Raw genomic sequence first — 19,183 nt, forward strand, 5'->3', positions numbered from 1 at the left:
GTAGACCCTAGCTGGGAGACAGGAGCCTCAGATCAGTCCAGTGGCTCCGTCTTGCCTCTGCTGTTTACTACCTTTAACAGACTTTCTAAATCTGTTTCACTTCTGTTCATGGGGGTGATAATAGTACGTATCTCCAAAGGCTGTTATGAGGATTAAATAAGATAATGTACATGTCAGTGCCTGGCACATAGTAAACATTCATAAAAATGCTATTATCATGCTGAGCAGGGCCTTGAAGGATGCGAAGAATTCAGAAAAGCAGCAGGGGTGCAAGGAGGTGGGTGTGGGGAGTGAAGTCCAAGCTAAGGCCATCTGCATCTGGGGTGAAGATGATGGGGAGAAGGGAAGCATCCATGAAAATGGCATGGGTTCTGGATGTGGTTCACCTTCCTTATGATTTGGGGCAAGTATGCACTATGCTTCAGTTTAGTTTACTATTAAAGATGATAATATCAACTACCACATAGGGAGGTAGTATGAATTAAATGAGACTTTACACACACACACATACACGTATGCACACACGCAAGCGCTAGTGTGTGTGTGTGTGTGTGTGTTTCCCCCTCCCTGACATGGGATCTTGGTACATTGCCCAGGCTGATCTCTGTCTACTGAACTCAACTCCTCCCTCAGCCTCAGCCTCAGCCTCAGCCTCTCAACTTACTTTATGTACATCTCACTCTTTTGCCCTTTGATTTCTTTTAAATGTTTTACTGGACAGAGATTTATAATTTTTAAAAAATACAATCTCAAAAAGACATACATACAAAAACAGATCAGGGCTGGGGACAGAGCACAGTGGTAGAAGACTTGACTAGTGTACACCTCCCTTCACAACACAACACATAGTCACGCACAAATCCTTCCTATAAAATATCTTTTTGCCAGGCACAGTGGCCCACACCTATAATCCCAGAGACTTGGGAGGCTGAGAAAGAAGGATCACAAGTGTGAGGGCAGGCAACTTAGACTATAACTTCACAATTTGAATATAGCCCTTGCTGCTCTAAAACAGACTTTTTTTCTCTCTTCTTGCTCTCCTCCCCTAATTTCTCCTCCCTAATCTTACCCCACCCCCAATCTTGGGGGAAATAGGATTCCTTTGGATCACCTCTTTAAAAACCTTCTGTTGCCTTGATGAGGAGAATCCTAACCTCTGGACAGGGGTCCCCTGTGTTTCTCCTTGGTTACCAAAGCAATAAAACTTCTTTTTATTTTTTCTCAAAATGGTGTCCACCATATTGGATTGGCATCAGGGACAAGGACCAAGCTTTCCAGAACAAATTGGTGACTGAAGTGGAAACCCTTCACTGTGGTTTTCTTAGGTAGGCCTGATGCTCCAGGGGTCTCCTTTTCCTTGCTGAGGATGTAAAGTGGCTGGGAGCTTGTTGAGAGCCAACTGCTGGAGACTTAGGAGATGGGGTGAGTTAGAAGATAGGGTAGATCTGGGGGAGCTGTTTCTGTGAGTAAAGGGAGGGACTGAGGGACAGTCCCAGCAGCTGCTGAAGCTCCTTTTGCTTTGGGGAACTCCCCTTCTCCCCCTGAACTATACAGTTTGCTCCATCAGTTGGTCTACTTTGAAAAAAGGAAACTGAATGCAGTAAAGTCGTGATACTCTTGGCCATCTGGTAAGTCTCCCGGTGTGCACACCAAGACCCTCGATTTCACCCGTCTGGTTCCTCTTTATGGGAACACCTGGTCCCACTTTGTGGGAACAGCTGGAACATCACTGGTGTAGGAGTCATGGCTCAGTGGGACTCAGGAACCTTGGGATTTTGCTCCCTTCTGGTCTGTTTTCTAGGTTCTTACCTGTTTGTTGGTCTTGGGTTCTGGAATCCCCTCTGGTTGACTATCCCTCTGTGTGTTTTGTTTGTTTGGGGGTTTTGTTTTGTTTTGTGGGGGGTGTAGTTGTTGTTTTGCATCTCTTACTGGCCCTTTAAGACACTGCATTGATCCTGTAGGTAGTCTCTTGGGAAAGATCTTGGCTGAAAAGACCACCTATAATTACAAATAAGCATGTCTAAGAGAAAGATGTTTTACTGTAACACCGTTTGACCTTTGAATGTTTTTCTGAATTACTGTACAGCCTTGAAGTTGGTCTGTCAGAGGTAAAATAAGTGGGAGAAATTCTGTATATACAGGCATTTATGCAGTTGCATGATAAGGAGTCCAAATAGTTAGAAACTAACTTAAGATGTGCAAGCGTAGCAGGACACCAGAATAAAGGGTTTTTTAAAAAGATTGAAATCTTTTTAACCCAGTGCTGAGCGTCCCAGCACTGCTTCTTAGCCTGGCCCTAGGCAACTGCAGATCATCTCACTGGGGGTAAAGGATATCTGCCCTGGGCTGGGGGGCGGGGGGAGGGACCCAGGAAAACTGCCTGGGCTGTAGAGATATGGGCAAAGAGGACCTAGTTTCTGCCCTGCCTTCCAGCCCCTTTTGTCCATGGTGGGTGGAGCTGCTGGCCACAAAGTTCATGGCAGTAAGTTCCAGCACTGTTAGTTTGTGACCTGGGGACAGGAATGGTCTCCCCTTTTAAGATCTGACAGGACACCCCATTTGACCATGGAACCCCCATCACTGGGGCAGAGCAATTCTTGCTATAATAGTGTCCCATCAAACAAAATGCATGAGGAGACTGGAGGGATAAACAACTGTACAGAAAAGACCAAAAAGAAACTAAAGCCAACCTGTGTTTTGTTAGCAAATTCTACAAAGGGACCTTCAAGGAAGCCTAAAGAAAAGAACAGAAAGGGCCTCCTCCATTGAATACCAATGTGCCTACTGTAAGAGAAAGGCCCCCCAAAACTCTCTGTGTACAACTGACAGTGGGAAACTCAAAGTGGAAGGCATTGTGAGAATCGGAGGGAGACAGGCCAGGCTCAACAATATCCTGTGCTCCATCCAACCCCTTGAATGCAATCTAGGAGAAAAAAGATTAAGGCATAGTTTTTGTATATGCCAGATTGTCTGATCTCTCTCTTGGAATGAAATTTGTTGTGTAAATTAAATGCACAGAAAGCATTCATAAGAATTGTTTCAGAATATTTTAAGAAAGGATCTAAAACTAGAAAAGAGATATAAGAAAGTTATAGGTAGAGAAATATGTATATATTTAGTATGGAAAATTAGAAGGAAAAAGAAATGTTTCTGGATGAGAAGTATTTTGTATGGTAGAATAATATTCTTATGCTAAAATCCAACATGAAAGAGAGGACAAAACTAAGGAGGTAGATAAGTGTAAAATGTCTAAGTAAGTTGCAGAAGATTTGTGGAAGGTAAATCTCAAAAAGTTTATGTATGTCATTAAGTTGGCTATAATTAGCACAAAGTTATTTGAGAGTTTTTCTAAAGTCGAATTTTAATGTACTGATATGAAGTAAAGTCTGAAACATTGATAGCTCTTATCTACCCAGATAACTTCTTATGTCAGGTTTTATTACTTAGGGAAAATAAGTATTAGAGGAATTAGGGTTTGTACCTGTTTTAAAGTCTTTCAAATGATCCTTTGAAATTGGTTATTTTAGATTCTTACAATATAGTTGGCATACTACATATATGTGATTAGAGATATGTATTCATCTGAGAACTATGTTTGTCTGAACCTTGTCTAAGTGTTAAGTTAAAGTTCATAAAATGAAAGTTTATGTAGGTTTACAGGCAAGGAAATTAAGAGTTCTCGTAGCCTTTTTGTTTAATTATGTTTCAGATGTAATGCATTACATTGAATGAGATTCACATAGAATCAGGAAATAATATATGAGAATTTATAGAATGATGTTTTTTTAAAAAAGAGGAAAAGATCACCTCCAGAAATAAACACTTTAAGATTTGTCAAGAGGCCTTACCTGAGTTGAGGCTCTGCCTCTCATCCTTCTCCATGTTAGCATGATTCCAAAGTAGGCTAGAATTAAGCTAAAGTTGTGTTTAAAAGATGGACTTTTACTATGATCTCAAAATAAACGGGCTGTGGTATAAAACTTAAGTCAAAGTTGGACCAATTGTAAAAGATACTTAGGTTTGTAAAAGAATTTTAAAAGAAGTAAAACTTGGAAAGAATTTCATAAGTAATCGAGTTGATAAATATATGGGTCTTTGTAAAGGCTAAATAGATACCCAAGATAAATTAGTGTTCATTTTGTATTTTCCTTGTAAAATTTTATAAATGTTGCCTTGCAGAAGTTCTACTTCTAACAGAACACCTGAGCTAATTTAAGACAATATGACATCACCTATAGGACAGATAGAATATAATGCTAACTCCCAGTACTAATACTGACCCCAATTAAATGAAAAGGGTAAGTGTAAATTTATAGACATTGACGTTATAACCCATTACTCCCACTTTAAGACTGATGAAACTGGCCTCCTCAGTGTTTAAAACCAAACATTTGGAGACCAAAGTGAAGGAAGCAAAAGGGCCAAGGAAAAAGCAGCCAACATTTTGGCCCCTGACTCTAAAGTCAGCTTGGATCCAGGGAATGATAGGACTCCCCTAGAGTCCTGCAACTCCAGTAAGTCATCTTACCTCCTGATCAGGGATCAAGAGGACCACAGAGAACAAGAAACCAACCAGCACACATTCTGCAAGGAGAAAGGTAATTGGAGAGGGAAATGTCCCTGATGCTTCAGAAGGAAGCCATATATGGTCAGCAAGACTCTGCCCATCCTGACAGATGGCACTACTGGTAGAGGAAGGCTGACGGGGTCAAGAGGCTTCTCACACATCCCAAGAGTTATCTCTGGGAAATCTCAGCTGACCTTAAGAGTAGATAATAACAAGGTCAATTTTAACCAACTTTCTCTCAAACACCAGGCAGAAGAGTATAACCAAAGCACAGTCATACCTGGACATGTGAAAGGAAATACAGTGGGGTTTTTTTTTAATGTAACTTAAGATGTACACTTGTGTCATCCCTACCAAAAGTAAGTAAAGCTGGAGGCTATAAAGGAAGCATCCTTGTGTAGAAGTGCCTAATAACAAAGGGCTCTAGAGCAACAAGGTTGTCCTGAGTTTCAGAGACTAGCTGAAATGCTAATTGTTTTGATGCTAATTGTTTACCAAAAAAGTAATGTTTTGCTGTCTTATTGTTGTCCTAGCATGATCCCTGCCCTATATATCCCTTGTCCAATCACCCACCAACTGACACTAAGGACCTCTGGACATCCTTGACGCTAAAAACCCTTAATTGTCCATGCCCAATTGCTAGAGAACAGAACTTCTGTTCACTTACTCCCAATTCCTCCTTCTCTCAGCAGGAAGCAGCTTGGAGATGTACATTGCCCATTTTTCCATAGAATGGAAAGTAGAAATTGACAGTGGGAAAGTGTAACAGGGGTCCACTTCATAATTTGAATATAACCCTTGCTGCTCTAAAAGAGAAATATTTTTTTTCTCTTCTTCCTCTCCTTCCCTAATCACTCCTCCCTGATCTCTCCTCCCTAATCTTGAGGGAAACAGGATTCCTTTGGATCACCTCTTTAAAAACCCTGTGTTCCCCTGATAGGGAGAATCACAAGTCTCTGTTTCTTCTTTGCTAGCAAAGCAATAAAAACTTCTTTTTCCTTTTTCTCAAACCTTGTCCTTGTTATTGGGTTGGCATCAGGACCAAGGACCAGGTTTTAGTAATAAGACCTGCCTCAAAATAAAATAAAAACAAGATGTAACTCTGTGGCAGAATGCCCCTGGACTCAATCCTCAATACAGGACAAAGAAAGAGGAACAAGAAAGAAAGAAAAGAAACAATCTGTGCAAAGTCTGATTCATAGTAAATATAAAATATAAAATAAATGGGAACAGTTATTATATTATTATGGAACAAAACTATATTCTTTCACACTTTGCTAAAAAGTACATAGTAATTTCAAACCAAACCTGCCAATGCATATTTTGAAAAAAATAAGATTTTCAAAACAAATCCTAAAATTGTTTAGATATCTTGTGGAAACAAATTGTTTTCAAGTACTTCAAGTAATTTTAACACCCTCTGTTTAGATTACTCGATTATAATTTTTCTTCTGTAGGCATTTAAGCAATCCCAGGATTCCTATTTGTTTCTTTAGCTATTTAACTGTTAAGAGAAATGCCTTAAAATATCAAATTTATATTTACTTTTAAATTTAATATATTGTTTATGTTTTTACCCAGATCAGTCCTCTTTGAGACTATGCTAGCTGTTGAGCAATTCAAACTCAGAAACCATAAAAGTAAAGAACATTATTTGGAACTGTAATTCAGGAGACACAGCTGCAGATGGATCTGAATCCATGTTCCAAACAAGGCAAGGAAAGTGGAAGCATAAATCAGTAGGCAGCACGATTTATCACAGAGTGGATAAAATTTCTCTGTAGGAAACATCAATTGAAATGTTGAGAAAAAACAGGGGCTAGAGACTGACAGCAGATAAAGAAAAGAATGTATAAACAGAATGGACATGTTCATAAAAAAAAAACAAGAGTCCAATAACCTTGATATGCATCACAATATAATTATCTGGTTGTTCCAGATGCTGCAGTCAAAGGGTGAGGGTGGCAGAAGTTCACACTTCAGCTCCAGCTGCAGAGTGCATGAGGCCTCTTCCCTCAGTGCCTCCCAACTCCCTCCACCCACCCACACAGTGAGGACTGAACCCAGGGTCGCTCTGCCTCTGAGCTACATCTGCAGCCCTTTTTCATTTTATTTTGATATAGGCTCATGCTAAGTTCCAGGCAATCCTCCTGCCTTAGTTTCCAAGTCTCTGGGATCACAGGCATGCACCACCATGCCCAGCTCCTCTTGTCCCTTTATAAGTGTTGCTCCCCATTTCCTCCCTGTACAGTTTCCTATCAAAAAAAAAAAAAAAAGTGGATCTGCTTGATATATTCTCGTGGCAGCTCTGAGCCTTCCTAAGCAGAAATGGCAGCTCTAAAATGCTTCCCCAGTTTCTCCAGAGACCCATAGATCAGAGGTTAAATAATCAGCCCCGAGGATCCCAGGCTTGCTTTCCTGCCTTGGCTCAGAGCCGCTTTCCCCTGGGCACTCACAGTGACTGGTGACCCAGCACACACCATCTTCCAGGGAAGTCACTGTTGTGAATCAGCTACAGGAAGTTTAATTACTACTACGAAGTACCAAGATGCAGTGGAGACTTCCTGTGTTAAGCTGATGTCTCACTTGTAAAAGATCTGATCATTTTACATTCTGTGTTCAATACTCATGGAAGTTCCTTGCTTCCCTTCAGCCAGGGACTTTTTACTCTTACTATAGAAAACCTATTGTGTGACAAACATGCTAACATTGCTTCAATTTCAGGGTAAAACTACAAGAAGTGAAGAGGAAACGAATTAAGTGAAATCTACACACTTCCGATTTTGTTTCGGGATAGATCCTATCCTAATTTACTTTTCAGGTCAGAGATGGTTTTTTCAATTGGCATTTCTACTTTCAACTTACTAGTTACAAGGTTGAAGTCAAAATTCTCATAGCTGGATCACAAGTTCAAAGCTAGCGTCAGAAACTTAGTGAGGCCCTAAGCAACTCAGCAAGACTGTCTCTAAATAAAATACAAAAAGTGGGCTGGGGATATGACTCAGTGGTTGAGAACCCAGGAGATCAATTCCCAGCACCAAAAATAAAATAAAATTCTCATAACTGGTCAATGAAAACCTGAGTATAGCTTTTCATGCAATTTCAATAGATGACAAGATGGTACAGAAAATGCATTCAGAGATAACAGACTTTCCCAACTTGCTGTTTGCCTCACAGAGCAGAGCAAATCTTACATTCCTCCTGTTTGGCCCCAAGATACTTCTCTGGAAAGTCTCTTGCACAATAGCCAAGGATACCCATTTTTAGAGCTCTGCTGCTAAGAAAAGGCACATTATCACTTTGTATGTAAAAACAAAGCTGGAAGATATTATTTCTTTCAGATGAATATGAAGTGATTTCCAAAGAAATGGAGGAATTGATTTGTGTCTAGTCTTGTCAAGAGCAGTTCAAAGTTTGCATCATCAGTAAAATAGGTTTATTCTTCTCCTGAGAGTGCTGGGGTTAGCTGCTGGTGGGAAATAGAAGATAGGATACATTCAGGAATTGTTTCTATGTAAGAATTTTTGGTAAATTGCCTAATCTCAGAAGAAAAGGACATGGATCTCCAAGGATTTAGTAATTTTTTTTTTCATCAGTGCTAGGAATCAAACCCAGGGCCTTGCACATACTAGGCAAGCACTGGACCAACTATGCCATACCTTCAGCCCTATTCTAAGAACTTACTATGATTCATTTTTTCTTTCTATATACTTATTTTCATACCAATTTTTTAAAAAACATTTATTTTTTAGTTGAGTTGGACACAATACCTTTATTTCACTTATTTATTTTTGTGTGGTGCTGAGGATCGAACCCAGGGTCTCACACGTGCAAGGCAAGTGCTCTACCGCTGAGCCACAGCCCCAGCCTCATACCAATTTTTTAAAATATATTTATTTATTCTAATTTGTTATACATGACAGCAGAATGCATTTCAATCCGTAGTAAGTACACATATAGAGCACATTTTTCATGTCTCTGGTTTTTCACAAAGTAGAGTCACACCATTCATGTCTTCATACATGTACTTAGGGTAATGATGTCTATCTCATTCCACCATCTCTCCTACCCCCATGTCCCTCCCTTCCCCTCCCTCCCCTTTGCCTTATATAAAGTGCCTCCACTCCTCCCATATTCCATCCCCACATTTTGGATCAGCATCCACATACCAGAGAAAGCATTTGGCCTTTGGTTTTGGGGGACTGGCTTATTTTACTTAGCATGATATTCTCCAACTCCATCCACTGACCTGCAAATGCCATGATTTTATTCTCTTTTAATTCTGAGTCATACCAATTTTTATATTCATAATTTTACATTCTTTTCCTTAAACAGCACCCAAAATTATATAAGCTTCAGGACTCATGCAAAATCTGGCTCCATCACTATATAAGAATGAATGATTTTTTAATTATAATTTACTACCAAGTCTCAGTTCTTCATTTCCTTAATTGATGGCTTCTTGTTCCTGTTCCATTTTAAAAATAGATTTTACATTATAACCTTTCCTTCATTCAGCTAAGCTATAGAATAAAATTTAGAGGTGTGTGTCTGTGTGTGTGTGTGTGTGTGTTGATAGGAGAAAAGAGCAAAGGCACTGGAGTTTTGAAGACAGGACTTAGTCCTTCTACTAGAAAATAGACTGCTATTTTTTTTTCCTCACTGAAATATTGAAATGTCCTAAACTGGCAATATGTTTCTGGCTCTTCAAAGTTATGAATACATACTGAAATTTCAAAGAAACCTCTTTCACCATTCCAAGAGTAGAATTACTTTTCTGAAGGATGCTGTTAGGAAGAGCTTATCGCTAGACTTCCGCTAAGGATATGATGGAGCACATTGTTCAACATTTCACCCTGTCTTTTTCTGGAGCTCTTTCCAGAGAATTTTTCTGACCCTAATTCCAGGAATGGCTGTACTTCTTTGGGGCCACTGACCTTTTTATCTTATTGACTATGTGAACTATATAAGTAGTCACTGTTCCCATTTTGAGCTGCCTGCTGGTAAACCCAAAGCTAAATCTGCCAATGGGTCATGCCTTGTAATTATTTTTTCTTGTGATACTTGGGATTTAACCCAGGAGCATTTTACTACTGAGCTACATTTCCCGCACTTTTTGTTTTTATTTCAAGACAGGGTCTTGCTAAGTTGCTGAGGCTGGCCTGGAGCTTGGAATCCTCCTGACTCAGCCACCTGAGTAGCTAGGATTACAGGAGTACACCACCACACCAGGCTTTATGCCTAGTAACTATGGTGTAGATAGACTCCTGACTCCATTTTAGGTTGTCTTTCTTCCTTTGTTTCTAATCATTACTCACTTAGTGTTGTTGTATTTTGTATTTTCTTTCTGGAGAGAGGATTAGAGATGTGAATTAATAAACCATTCTTTCAAAAGAATTCTGATTATAGTTTTAGCATGGATATATGGATTTGTAGCAAAAATAAATAAATAAAATAAAAATCTTTACTGACCAGACCAAAATAATAAGATTTTGAAGTGAGTTATGAGGAGCTTCCTTCCTTCCCACCTCTTCACACTCAAGTGCTGCTGGCTCACCAAGGGAGTCAACCATGCCTTCCGTATCCCAGGATTCTGTCACCTAACCTTGGGAACATTGATAATGGTGACTGTTTCTAAACAATCTTTGCCATGCCCAGAATCTACTGCACACACACACACCCTCCCACACACACACATTCCTAATAAGACCCCTATGCTCTAAGAGCACTTACTAAGTCCAAGATCTATTCAGGATATCCATTCCACTTGCTCAGGGGCAGAGGCATACAAAAGAAGTTTCAGAGAAGGTCCTCGGGTGCCTGGAAGAGAGTTGGAGGCATCCTGGCTCTAAAAATGGCATCACAGATCATTTAGGAAGGAAAGAGAACTGACTGGGGGAGGGGAGCCCCAACCTCCCTGGATGAGGCTTGAGCCATCTTGTGGGCACACTAGGTCTCCTAGAGGAAGCAGGTAAGGACTGAAGTGCTGGGGTGGCCAGAAGCAGGGAGCACAGCTGTCTAGAAGGGAAAGGGGTCCTTGGGATTAACTCTGGCCAGGTCAGTCGTCTTCAGAATAGATCTAACCTTAGATCTCAAACTTCTCATTGCTCATGATTTCAGATCCAAATCAGAGTGAGAAGAGTTTTATCATTACTCCAGAATTTCTAGTTCGGATGTACTTTTGCCCCAACCTCCCTGTTTATGGAAGTGTTCAGCCCCCAGACTTCACTCTTATGGCATCACCCCCAATCCCACCCAACTTCACTCTGCTAGAAACCCTCTCATTGATATTGTTGATTCTTTTTTTCTATTTCAATTAGGGGTGCCTTTCTCAGATTTTTTCTCCTATTCCTAAAAAGAAGAGGTAGGTTGGTTGTGGGTAAACTTGAGATTCTGTATGCATCAGATTGATCTGAGTGTTTTATTTCCACCCACAAATTGAGATGACTAATACTGAGTTATGTTACCTAAGAAAGGAAAATCAACATTCAAATATATGTTAAGACCCAGACTGAAGAGGATACTAAATGGACACTTTAGAATTAAGTGCACTCAATCTGCTTGCTACAATGTAAGATCCATTGTGGGTCTATTTTGTTTAACTGCTATATCCCCAGAACCTGACACATACATAATATGTGTTCACTTAGTATTATTGCTGTGTTGATTGTTGGCACAAATGGATCTGTATTGATGATTAGAATGATACTCTTTTCAGGCTGCTGTAACTAAATACCATAGATTAGATTGAATAATTTATAAAAACATTTATTACTCCTAGTTCTGGAGGCTGGGAAGCCCAAGATGAAGCTACCAATAGATTCAGTGTCTAGTGAGGGCCTATTTCCAGTTTCATTAAAATGGCACCTCCTCACTGTGTCTTCACGTGGTGGAAGGACAAGGCAGTCATCCATAGGATGCCCTTTTTATAAAGGAAGGAATCTCATTTATGAAGGCTCCACCCCTGTGACCTCGTGACCTAGTCGTCTCCCAAAAGGCTCCATAGATGGAATTTCTTTTTCTCTCTCTCTCTTTGGAGACAGCATCTTTATCTAAAAGATCTCTGTCTTTTTGGAGACAGCGTCTCTGTTTCCCAGACTGGCTTCAAACTGGCAATTCTCCTGCCTTCTCTTCCTAAGTAATTGGGATTGTAGGTGTGCATCACCATGCCCAGAAAGGGAGTTAGGATTTTCACATATTTACTTGGGAGTAAGGGACACATACATTCAGACCATAGCACTGAACAAAGTCTCACAAAATCTGAGGCCTTCTTTCTCCATCTCTTATGCCCGTAGAGGAGAGACCAAGTTGACTGTTAGTTTTTAGAGGAAAAAAGGGAGGAGGAATAAAGAAAGGGAAATCAAGTCATTTAGGTTTCCTCATTAAGGGATATATTTGCTTCACTATTAGACACTGTACTTAGTGAAACTGGTGAACTCCACAACTGAGATTGCAGACATCAAATTGTGACCAAGACAGACACTATTTATTTCTTCCTTTCCTTCTCCCACAAAGAAAATTTTGCTAACAAATCTTCAGTTTTGCTCAGTATTATATGACTGTGTATTTCAGAAACATCAGCCCCTTTCCCATCTGGTGATGAATCTTGATTCATCTAGACCATTCATGGTATTCTACCTGCCCTTACCAGGCTATAAGAGACATGTGAAGCAACCCAGAGAGGGAATCTGCTAGGACACTTCTGCAAGAGTCTTCATCACATCGTGTTTGATGGAACATGAGGAAAACATAGGCCTCTTCACCTCTTCACATCTTGGAACCTGAGGAGCCAGTGCAGGTATGTTTAGAACATGAGAGGGTGAGCCTCAGAGCAGGCAGAAATGGCAAAACAGAAGAGTAGAAAATATGTGGGTCCTGCCTTACATCATTGAGCCATTGATTAATCAATGCAAGAGCTTCCTTTCTTCTAACATGATAATGAGAGTTAATACAAATTTCTACATTGAAACTATTCATTTGCATTTTCTGTTACATACACCAAAAGCATATCTGCTGGTACAATGACCAAAAGCAAGAGAAACAAAAGAAAAATACTCCACACTCATCCTGGTAGAACGAGCTAAGAATGTATACCTTAGAAACAGTTAAGGTTCCCAAAAAGGCCAATTAGCTTTGACTTGAGTTATATAAATATCACTCTCCACAATTTGCCATTTTCACTATGATTCATTTGCCTAAGGTTAAACTTTATCCAGTCATTTCCCCTAAGGTTTTTTTTTTATACTTATGACCCCTTTCTTGGCAGCTGAATTTACTCTGGAACAAAAGTCGACAAACTTTTTATAAAGGGCTAGATGATAAATATTTCATGCTTTGCAGGCCATACAATCTCTATCACAACTACTTTATTCTCTCACTGCAACACAAAAGTAGCCATCAATAATACATCAATGAATGAGTGTGGCCATTCTCCAAACTTCATTTATGAATACTGGAATTTGAACTTCCTATTATTTTCAGATATCACCAAAATATTCCTTTTATTGCTTTCAACCATTCACAAATGTAAAAACCACACAAATGAATACACATAAAATCAGAGTAAATCTGGATAAGATTTGATGTTAGCATATTGTGTTGTATAGTTTTGTAAGATGTTACCTACCATTGGAGAAAATAGTAAAAAAATACATGGGGTCTCTCTATATTCTTTTTTTTAATAGTGGTAAAGTATACATAGAATTTGTGATTTTAACCATTTTTAAGTTTATAATTCAGTGGCATTAAGTTACATTTACTTTTACATCGATCTCTAGAACTTTTTCATTCTTTCAAAATGAAATTCTGTACCTACTAAAAAATAACTCCTCATCACTCCATTCCTAGACCCTTTTTAGTCTCTGTGAAATTGACTCTCCTAGGTGCCTCATGTAAGTAGAATCATACAATATTTGTCCTTTTGTTTCTGGTGTGTTTTTTTTCACTTAGCATGAAAGTTCATCCAGGTTATAACATGTATCAGGATTTTATTCCTTTGTTTAAATTTTTAATTTATTTATTTATTTATCTTAATTAGGTATGTATGACAGAATGCATTTTGATTCATTGTACACAATTGCTGCAGAACTTTTCATTTTTCTGGTTGTACATGATGTAGCATCACACCATATGTGCAGTCATACATGTACCTAGGGTAATGATGTCCATCTCATTCCACCATCTTTCCTGCCCTTATGCCCCATCCCCACTCCACCCTCCCCTTTGCCCAATCAAAGTTCTTCCATTTTCTCCATGCCACCCCCTCCCCCATTATGGTTCAACATCCACTTATCAGAGAGAGCATTCGGCCTTTGGTTATTGGGGATTGGATTACTTTGCTTAGCATGATATTCTCCAACACCATCCATTTACCTGCAAATGCCATAATTTTATTCTCTTTTAATGATGAGTAATATCCCATTGGATAAAAATAACCATAGTTTCTTTATCCATTCATCTATTGAAGGACACCTAGGTTGGTTCCACAATTTAGCTAATGTGAATTGAGCTGCTATAAACATTGATGTGGCTGCATTACTATAGTAAGCTGATTTTAAGTCCTTTCGGTATAGACTGAGGAGTGGGATAGCTGGGTCAAATGGCGGTTCCATTCCAAGTTTTCTAAGGAATCTCCATACTGCTTTCCAGATTGGTTGCACCAGTTTGCAGTCCTACTAGCAATGTATGAGTGTGCCTTCTCCCCCACATCCTCGCTAACACTTATTGTTGTCTGTATTCTTGATTATTGCCATTCTGACTGGTGTGACATGAAGGATTTTATTCCTTTTAAAAAGCTGAATGATGGGGTTGGAGTTGTGGCTCAATAGTAAAGCGCTTGCCTCTAACACGTGAGCCACAGCACCACATAAAAATAAATAAATAAAGATATTGTGTTCATCTACAACTAAAAAATATTTTTTAAAAAAGCTGAATGATGTTCCATTATATGCACAGACCATATTTTGTTTAGTTATTCTTCTAGGGCTGAGCTTTGAGTTGTTTCCACCATTTGGCTGCTATGAATATGCTGTTCTGAACATTGGTATACAAATATCACTAAGTCCCTGTTTTCAGTTCTTTTAGCTATATACCAATAAGTAGAATTGCTGAATACTATGGTAATTATTGCTGAATAATATGGTAATTCTATGCTTCATTTTTTGAGGAAATACAGTACTGTTTTCCAGAATGGCTGCACCATTTTACATTCCCACCAGCAGTGCACATGGATTCCAACTTCTCTACATCTTTGCTAATACTTTATTTTTTTGTCTTTTTGGTATAGTCATTCTAATAAATGTGGAAGTGGTATTTTATTGTGCTTTTGATTTACATGATTATTTATGTTGAATTTTTCTTCATGTGCTTATTGATCATCAATATTTCTTTAGAGAAATGTCTATTCAAATCATTTATGCATATTTAAATAATTTTATTTCTATTTGTTTATAAGAATTCTTTATATTTCTGGACATCAATCTTATCAGATTTACAAATATTTTCTCCCATTCTGTGAATTGTCTTTTTATTCTTTTGATACATAAATATTGTCTTCTTCTTCTTCTTGCTCTTTCTTCTTCTTTGGATCAAAATCAGAGTCTCATGCATGCTGGGCAAGCTCTCTAATACTGAGCCACATTCCCCAGCCTACTGATATACAAATATTTTTCATATGTTTGATGAACTGCATATTTTTATATGCTTGAAAAAGAGCATATTTTTATGTTTGTTCAGGACAGCATATTCACAATAGCCAAAAGGTAGAAACAACTCAATGCTCATCAATGGATAAACAAAATATGGTAAGTGCATGCAATGGAATATTATTTGGTCTTTAAAAAGGAATGAAAGCCTGATACATATTCCAGCCTGAATGAACCTTAAATACATTATGCTAAGTGAAAAAAAAATGAAACGAAAGGTAAAATATTGTACAATTCACTCATATGAGGTACCTAGAAGAGTGAAATTCACAGAGACTAAAATTGACTGAGATAATTTTGATGAAGGATCCTTTATCTATTTTTCCATTTCTTATCACCATGTGTGCATCTATAATTATCTCAAATTTTAATCAAACAAAATACAAGAACTATTATTTGCTCATGATCATATGAAAAAACAAGTACCACTTGGCTCACAAAGACATAGTCTGCCAATGCCTGCTATGGAATAGAAAATGGAGTTATTTCAACTGTTTTCTTATATTCAAAAAGCTCTATACAATGTCTCATCAGCTTCTAACCCACTACCTGGGGCTCAAAATTTTAAAATAGTTCGGTATATATATATATATATATATATATATATATATATATATATGCATATGGTTTCATCTTACTTGTTCCTAAGATCAAGGGACTTACCAAAAAGTAGCTGTTCCACATTTGATTTTAAAAAACCAACATCCCATGTTTTTAAATGCCCCTTGAGAACTTTGCTCTTAACATGTTTTCATGCTCTCTATTGCACTGCAAATAGCATTTCAAAATGGGCCCTTTAAAGTCATCCACCCTCCCTCCTCTCCTGGGAATCCTTCTTCCACGTCCTTACACAGACTGTCTGCAGCTTGGCCTCCCACAGCTTCCAGAGGCAGCCACTTCCAGAGCTTATGGGCTCTAATGGATAGCAAGTCCTGATATCACTGCAATTCAAGAACAGTTTTCAATTCCTTTTTAAAATTGAGTACAGAGGCTTGCTTACAAAAGGTGCTACGTTAGATCACATTCTCCAAAGTTGGTATGTTGGATACTTACTCACCAAATTCACGTGTTAATGGTGTTTGGCAGCAGGGCCTTTGGGAGGTATTAGGTTTAGATGAAGTCATGAGGGTGGAGTCCCCTGAAAGCATTAGTGGCTTTATAAGAAGAGGAAAAGAGACAAGAGCTAGCACACTTACTCTGTTCGGCCTCTGCCATGTTATAATGCAGCAAGAAGACCCTCACCAAATGCCAGCACCATGCTTTTGGATTTCCCAGCCTCCAGAACCATGAGGTAAAAAAAAATATCTATTCTTCACAAACTACCCAGTCTGTGGTATTCCGTTATATAGTAACAGCAAACAGACTAGGACAGAGGATTTCATGATAATAATGTTCTAGTTCTAGAACAAAGAGATGGCTTCACATATCTCCTATTATGTTTTATAATTTACTTTAATGCTACATAAATTCTTTTTAAAATATCAAGCATTTTATGATAAACATATTTTAAAAGAAGTAATTATTTGTGTCTCTTATAAATGTTACTATATAAAAGGTGCCAGTGCAAATCTTCTCAGGGAAATTCAAAGAGAACATCTCCAAGGTTATAACCCCAACCCAAGCTCCGTCATGAATTCTCCCAGACAATTCAACAACCATCCCACAGTCCCATAATTGCCTCCTTCCAGTCCATTCCCCATACTGTGAACAGACTGATCTGCTTAAAAGGCACAATGTTTATGCTTCCCTTTTGCTTAAAATATTTTAATAGTCTCTCATCATTCGCAGAATAAAAGCCAAAATTCCCACAACAACCCACGAAGCCCCACACTAGCCACATCTCCAGCTTTGTCTTGTTGTCTCCTCTTTATCCTCCATGCAAGAGTGCAAGTGCTCCCTCTTCCAGAATGCTCTGTGTCTACCCCACACACCACTCCTGGCCAAGAGCTGTGTGTTTTCACTTCTCTGGGGTAAATAGGTAGGAGTGAGATTATTACATATATGTTTAACTTTATAAGAAACTGCCAAGTTGTTTTTTCCCAAATGCCCCATTTTGCATTTCCCTCAGTAATATACAAAAGTTCTAGTGTTACAGTCCTTGCTAGCACGTGGCATTGGTAGCTTTGTTATATGCTATATGTTTAACGAAGCGAAGAGTAGTATCTGATTATGAGGTTCTGCTAAGATGCATAGAGGATGAGTTAACTCCTTTGATCTCGTTTCAGTGAGAGTTCTCTGGTCTGTTATCTCCCCCTCACCCTCCAGCCTTCATGGTAATAACCTTTAGCCAAGCTGCCATGAAAACACAGGGGGATTTAACATGCTTAACCACAGAGATTGTTTTTCAGACTGAATTGATAAAAGTACAGCAGCTTCAAAGTCTTACCTTACCGTCTCTACCGAGCACAGTCTTACTTACCCCTGACCATGACTTCTTTGTAGGAATCAAAGTGGTGAGTGTGAAGGTTACATGTATGGAAATGTCACAAAGGGCATAGTCACAGAGGGTGAGAGACTTCCGGGAACGGAAATACTTCTGAAGGTTGGTTAACATATTTTCCAGATCAACTGGTAGTTTAACTCTGCAGAAGACTACCGATAAACTCTTTTTTTTTTTTTTTTCATTAACCCATCACTACCTGTTGGTAGGCACTGGGAACCACAGGTACCTTTAACAGTTGTACTTTGGGATATTGAGTGTGAGGGTGTTAATGTTACACCCCTTAAAAGGTTGACATGCAAATTGCTAGGAGGGCTTTGCAGTTTGCTTTTGATTTCATCAGAATACTCCAGTGAGAATGTTTTTGACTAATAGAGTAAAAGAAGGCTGGCTCTGGAGCTAGCCTTTGCTAAGGTAGCATTAATGAGTCAACAGAAACTATAAATAGGACTCGGCATGAACTTCTGTCCACAATTACACCACTATTCCCACAAAAAGAGATGTTACTAATGAAAAACACAGCCTGCTAGCCACTACTAAAACCAAAGGCTATACAAACAGCCCTGAAGTCTGATTTACCAAGATGTCATTGTGTGTTTCTTGGTGGCCCTTATGGGTTGTGAAGCAGTTGTATTGTTTTCCTTAAGGATCATCAATGGGTGTACCAGCTGCTTGTCAAATTCTCTCCTGGTGATAAATCCCAGACAAAAAATTCCTTGACTCGGTCATTTATCTTTTTAACTTTAACTTTGTTTCTTTCCTTCTCCTTCCCAGCACATAGTACATATATCAGATAGTACAGTGCAAGTGCACACAGGAGAGTTCCATAATTATTCTTGGAATGGATGAACAGATGGACAAATGTGAATGTTAACTCTATACTTCTGCATTATACCTGGAATTTTGAAAAAATATATATATATATCCATATATTCTAGTAAATTCCTCATATAATATGTATTGAAATGGTTCCTTTTTCAAAAAATATCTCTACCAACCACTCTACCATTTTTCCTTACACCCTTCCCTGAGAAAATAAAATGTTATCTGGAAGCAGTGAAAGGGCAGCATGTTAAGACCCCACCATTCACCACAGCCAAGGTCCAGTTTTCCACTACCTCTGAAAGACAGGAGACAGGAGAAGTAGGGTTTAGAAAAGAGAAGTGTTCAGAAATGGTGGAGTACATGAAGTTCTACTAGTGTAGACAACCAGAGCCCTTCACTCTGGGGGTCTCTAAAGGCACCAGATTCTAAAGAAAGAGGTCCAGAAAAGGAAACAGAGGTAGCAAATTATCTTTGTTGCAAGTTTGTCTGGTTGTCCTGTGGGCCCATGGTCAAGTTCTTGTATATGCCCTAACCCTGAGTCAGAGAAAGCAAGGAAAGTTGGGAAGATGAGTTGTGCATAGCAGACTGCAGTATTTCCTCTTGCTCGTGTTCTGATGCAATCTAAGTAGACAGTGGACATTCACTTTT

General features: G+C 38.8%; 1 long non-coding RNA gene across 1 annotated transcript; it reads right to left on the bottom strand.

Annotated features, from left to right (window-relative positions):
* Nucleotides 1-10,053: 10,053 nt before the first annotated feature.
* Nucleotides 10,054-16,401, bottom strand: LOC114095003 (uncharacterized). The gene is made up of 4 exons (XR_003583177.2): nucleotides 16,328-16,401; nucleotides 12,216-12,348; nucleotides 10,301-10,387; nucleotides 10,054-10,172 (listed from the first exon to the last, which is right to left on the bottom strand). It is a non-coding gene; the product is annotated as an uncharacterized lncRNA (long non-coding RNA).
* Nucleotides 16,402-19,183: the final 2,782 nt, after the last annotated feature.

The sequence above is a fragment of the Marmota flaviventris genome, chromosome 5, assembly GCF_047511675.1.
Source record: "Marmota flaviventris isolate mMarFla1 chromosome 5, mMarFla1.hap1, whole genome shotgun sequence".
Lineage (NCBI taxonomy): Eukaryota > Metazoa > Chordata > Mammalia > Rodentia > Sciuridae > Marmota > Marmota flaviventris.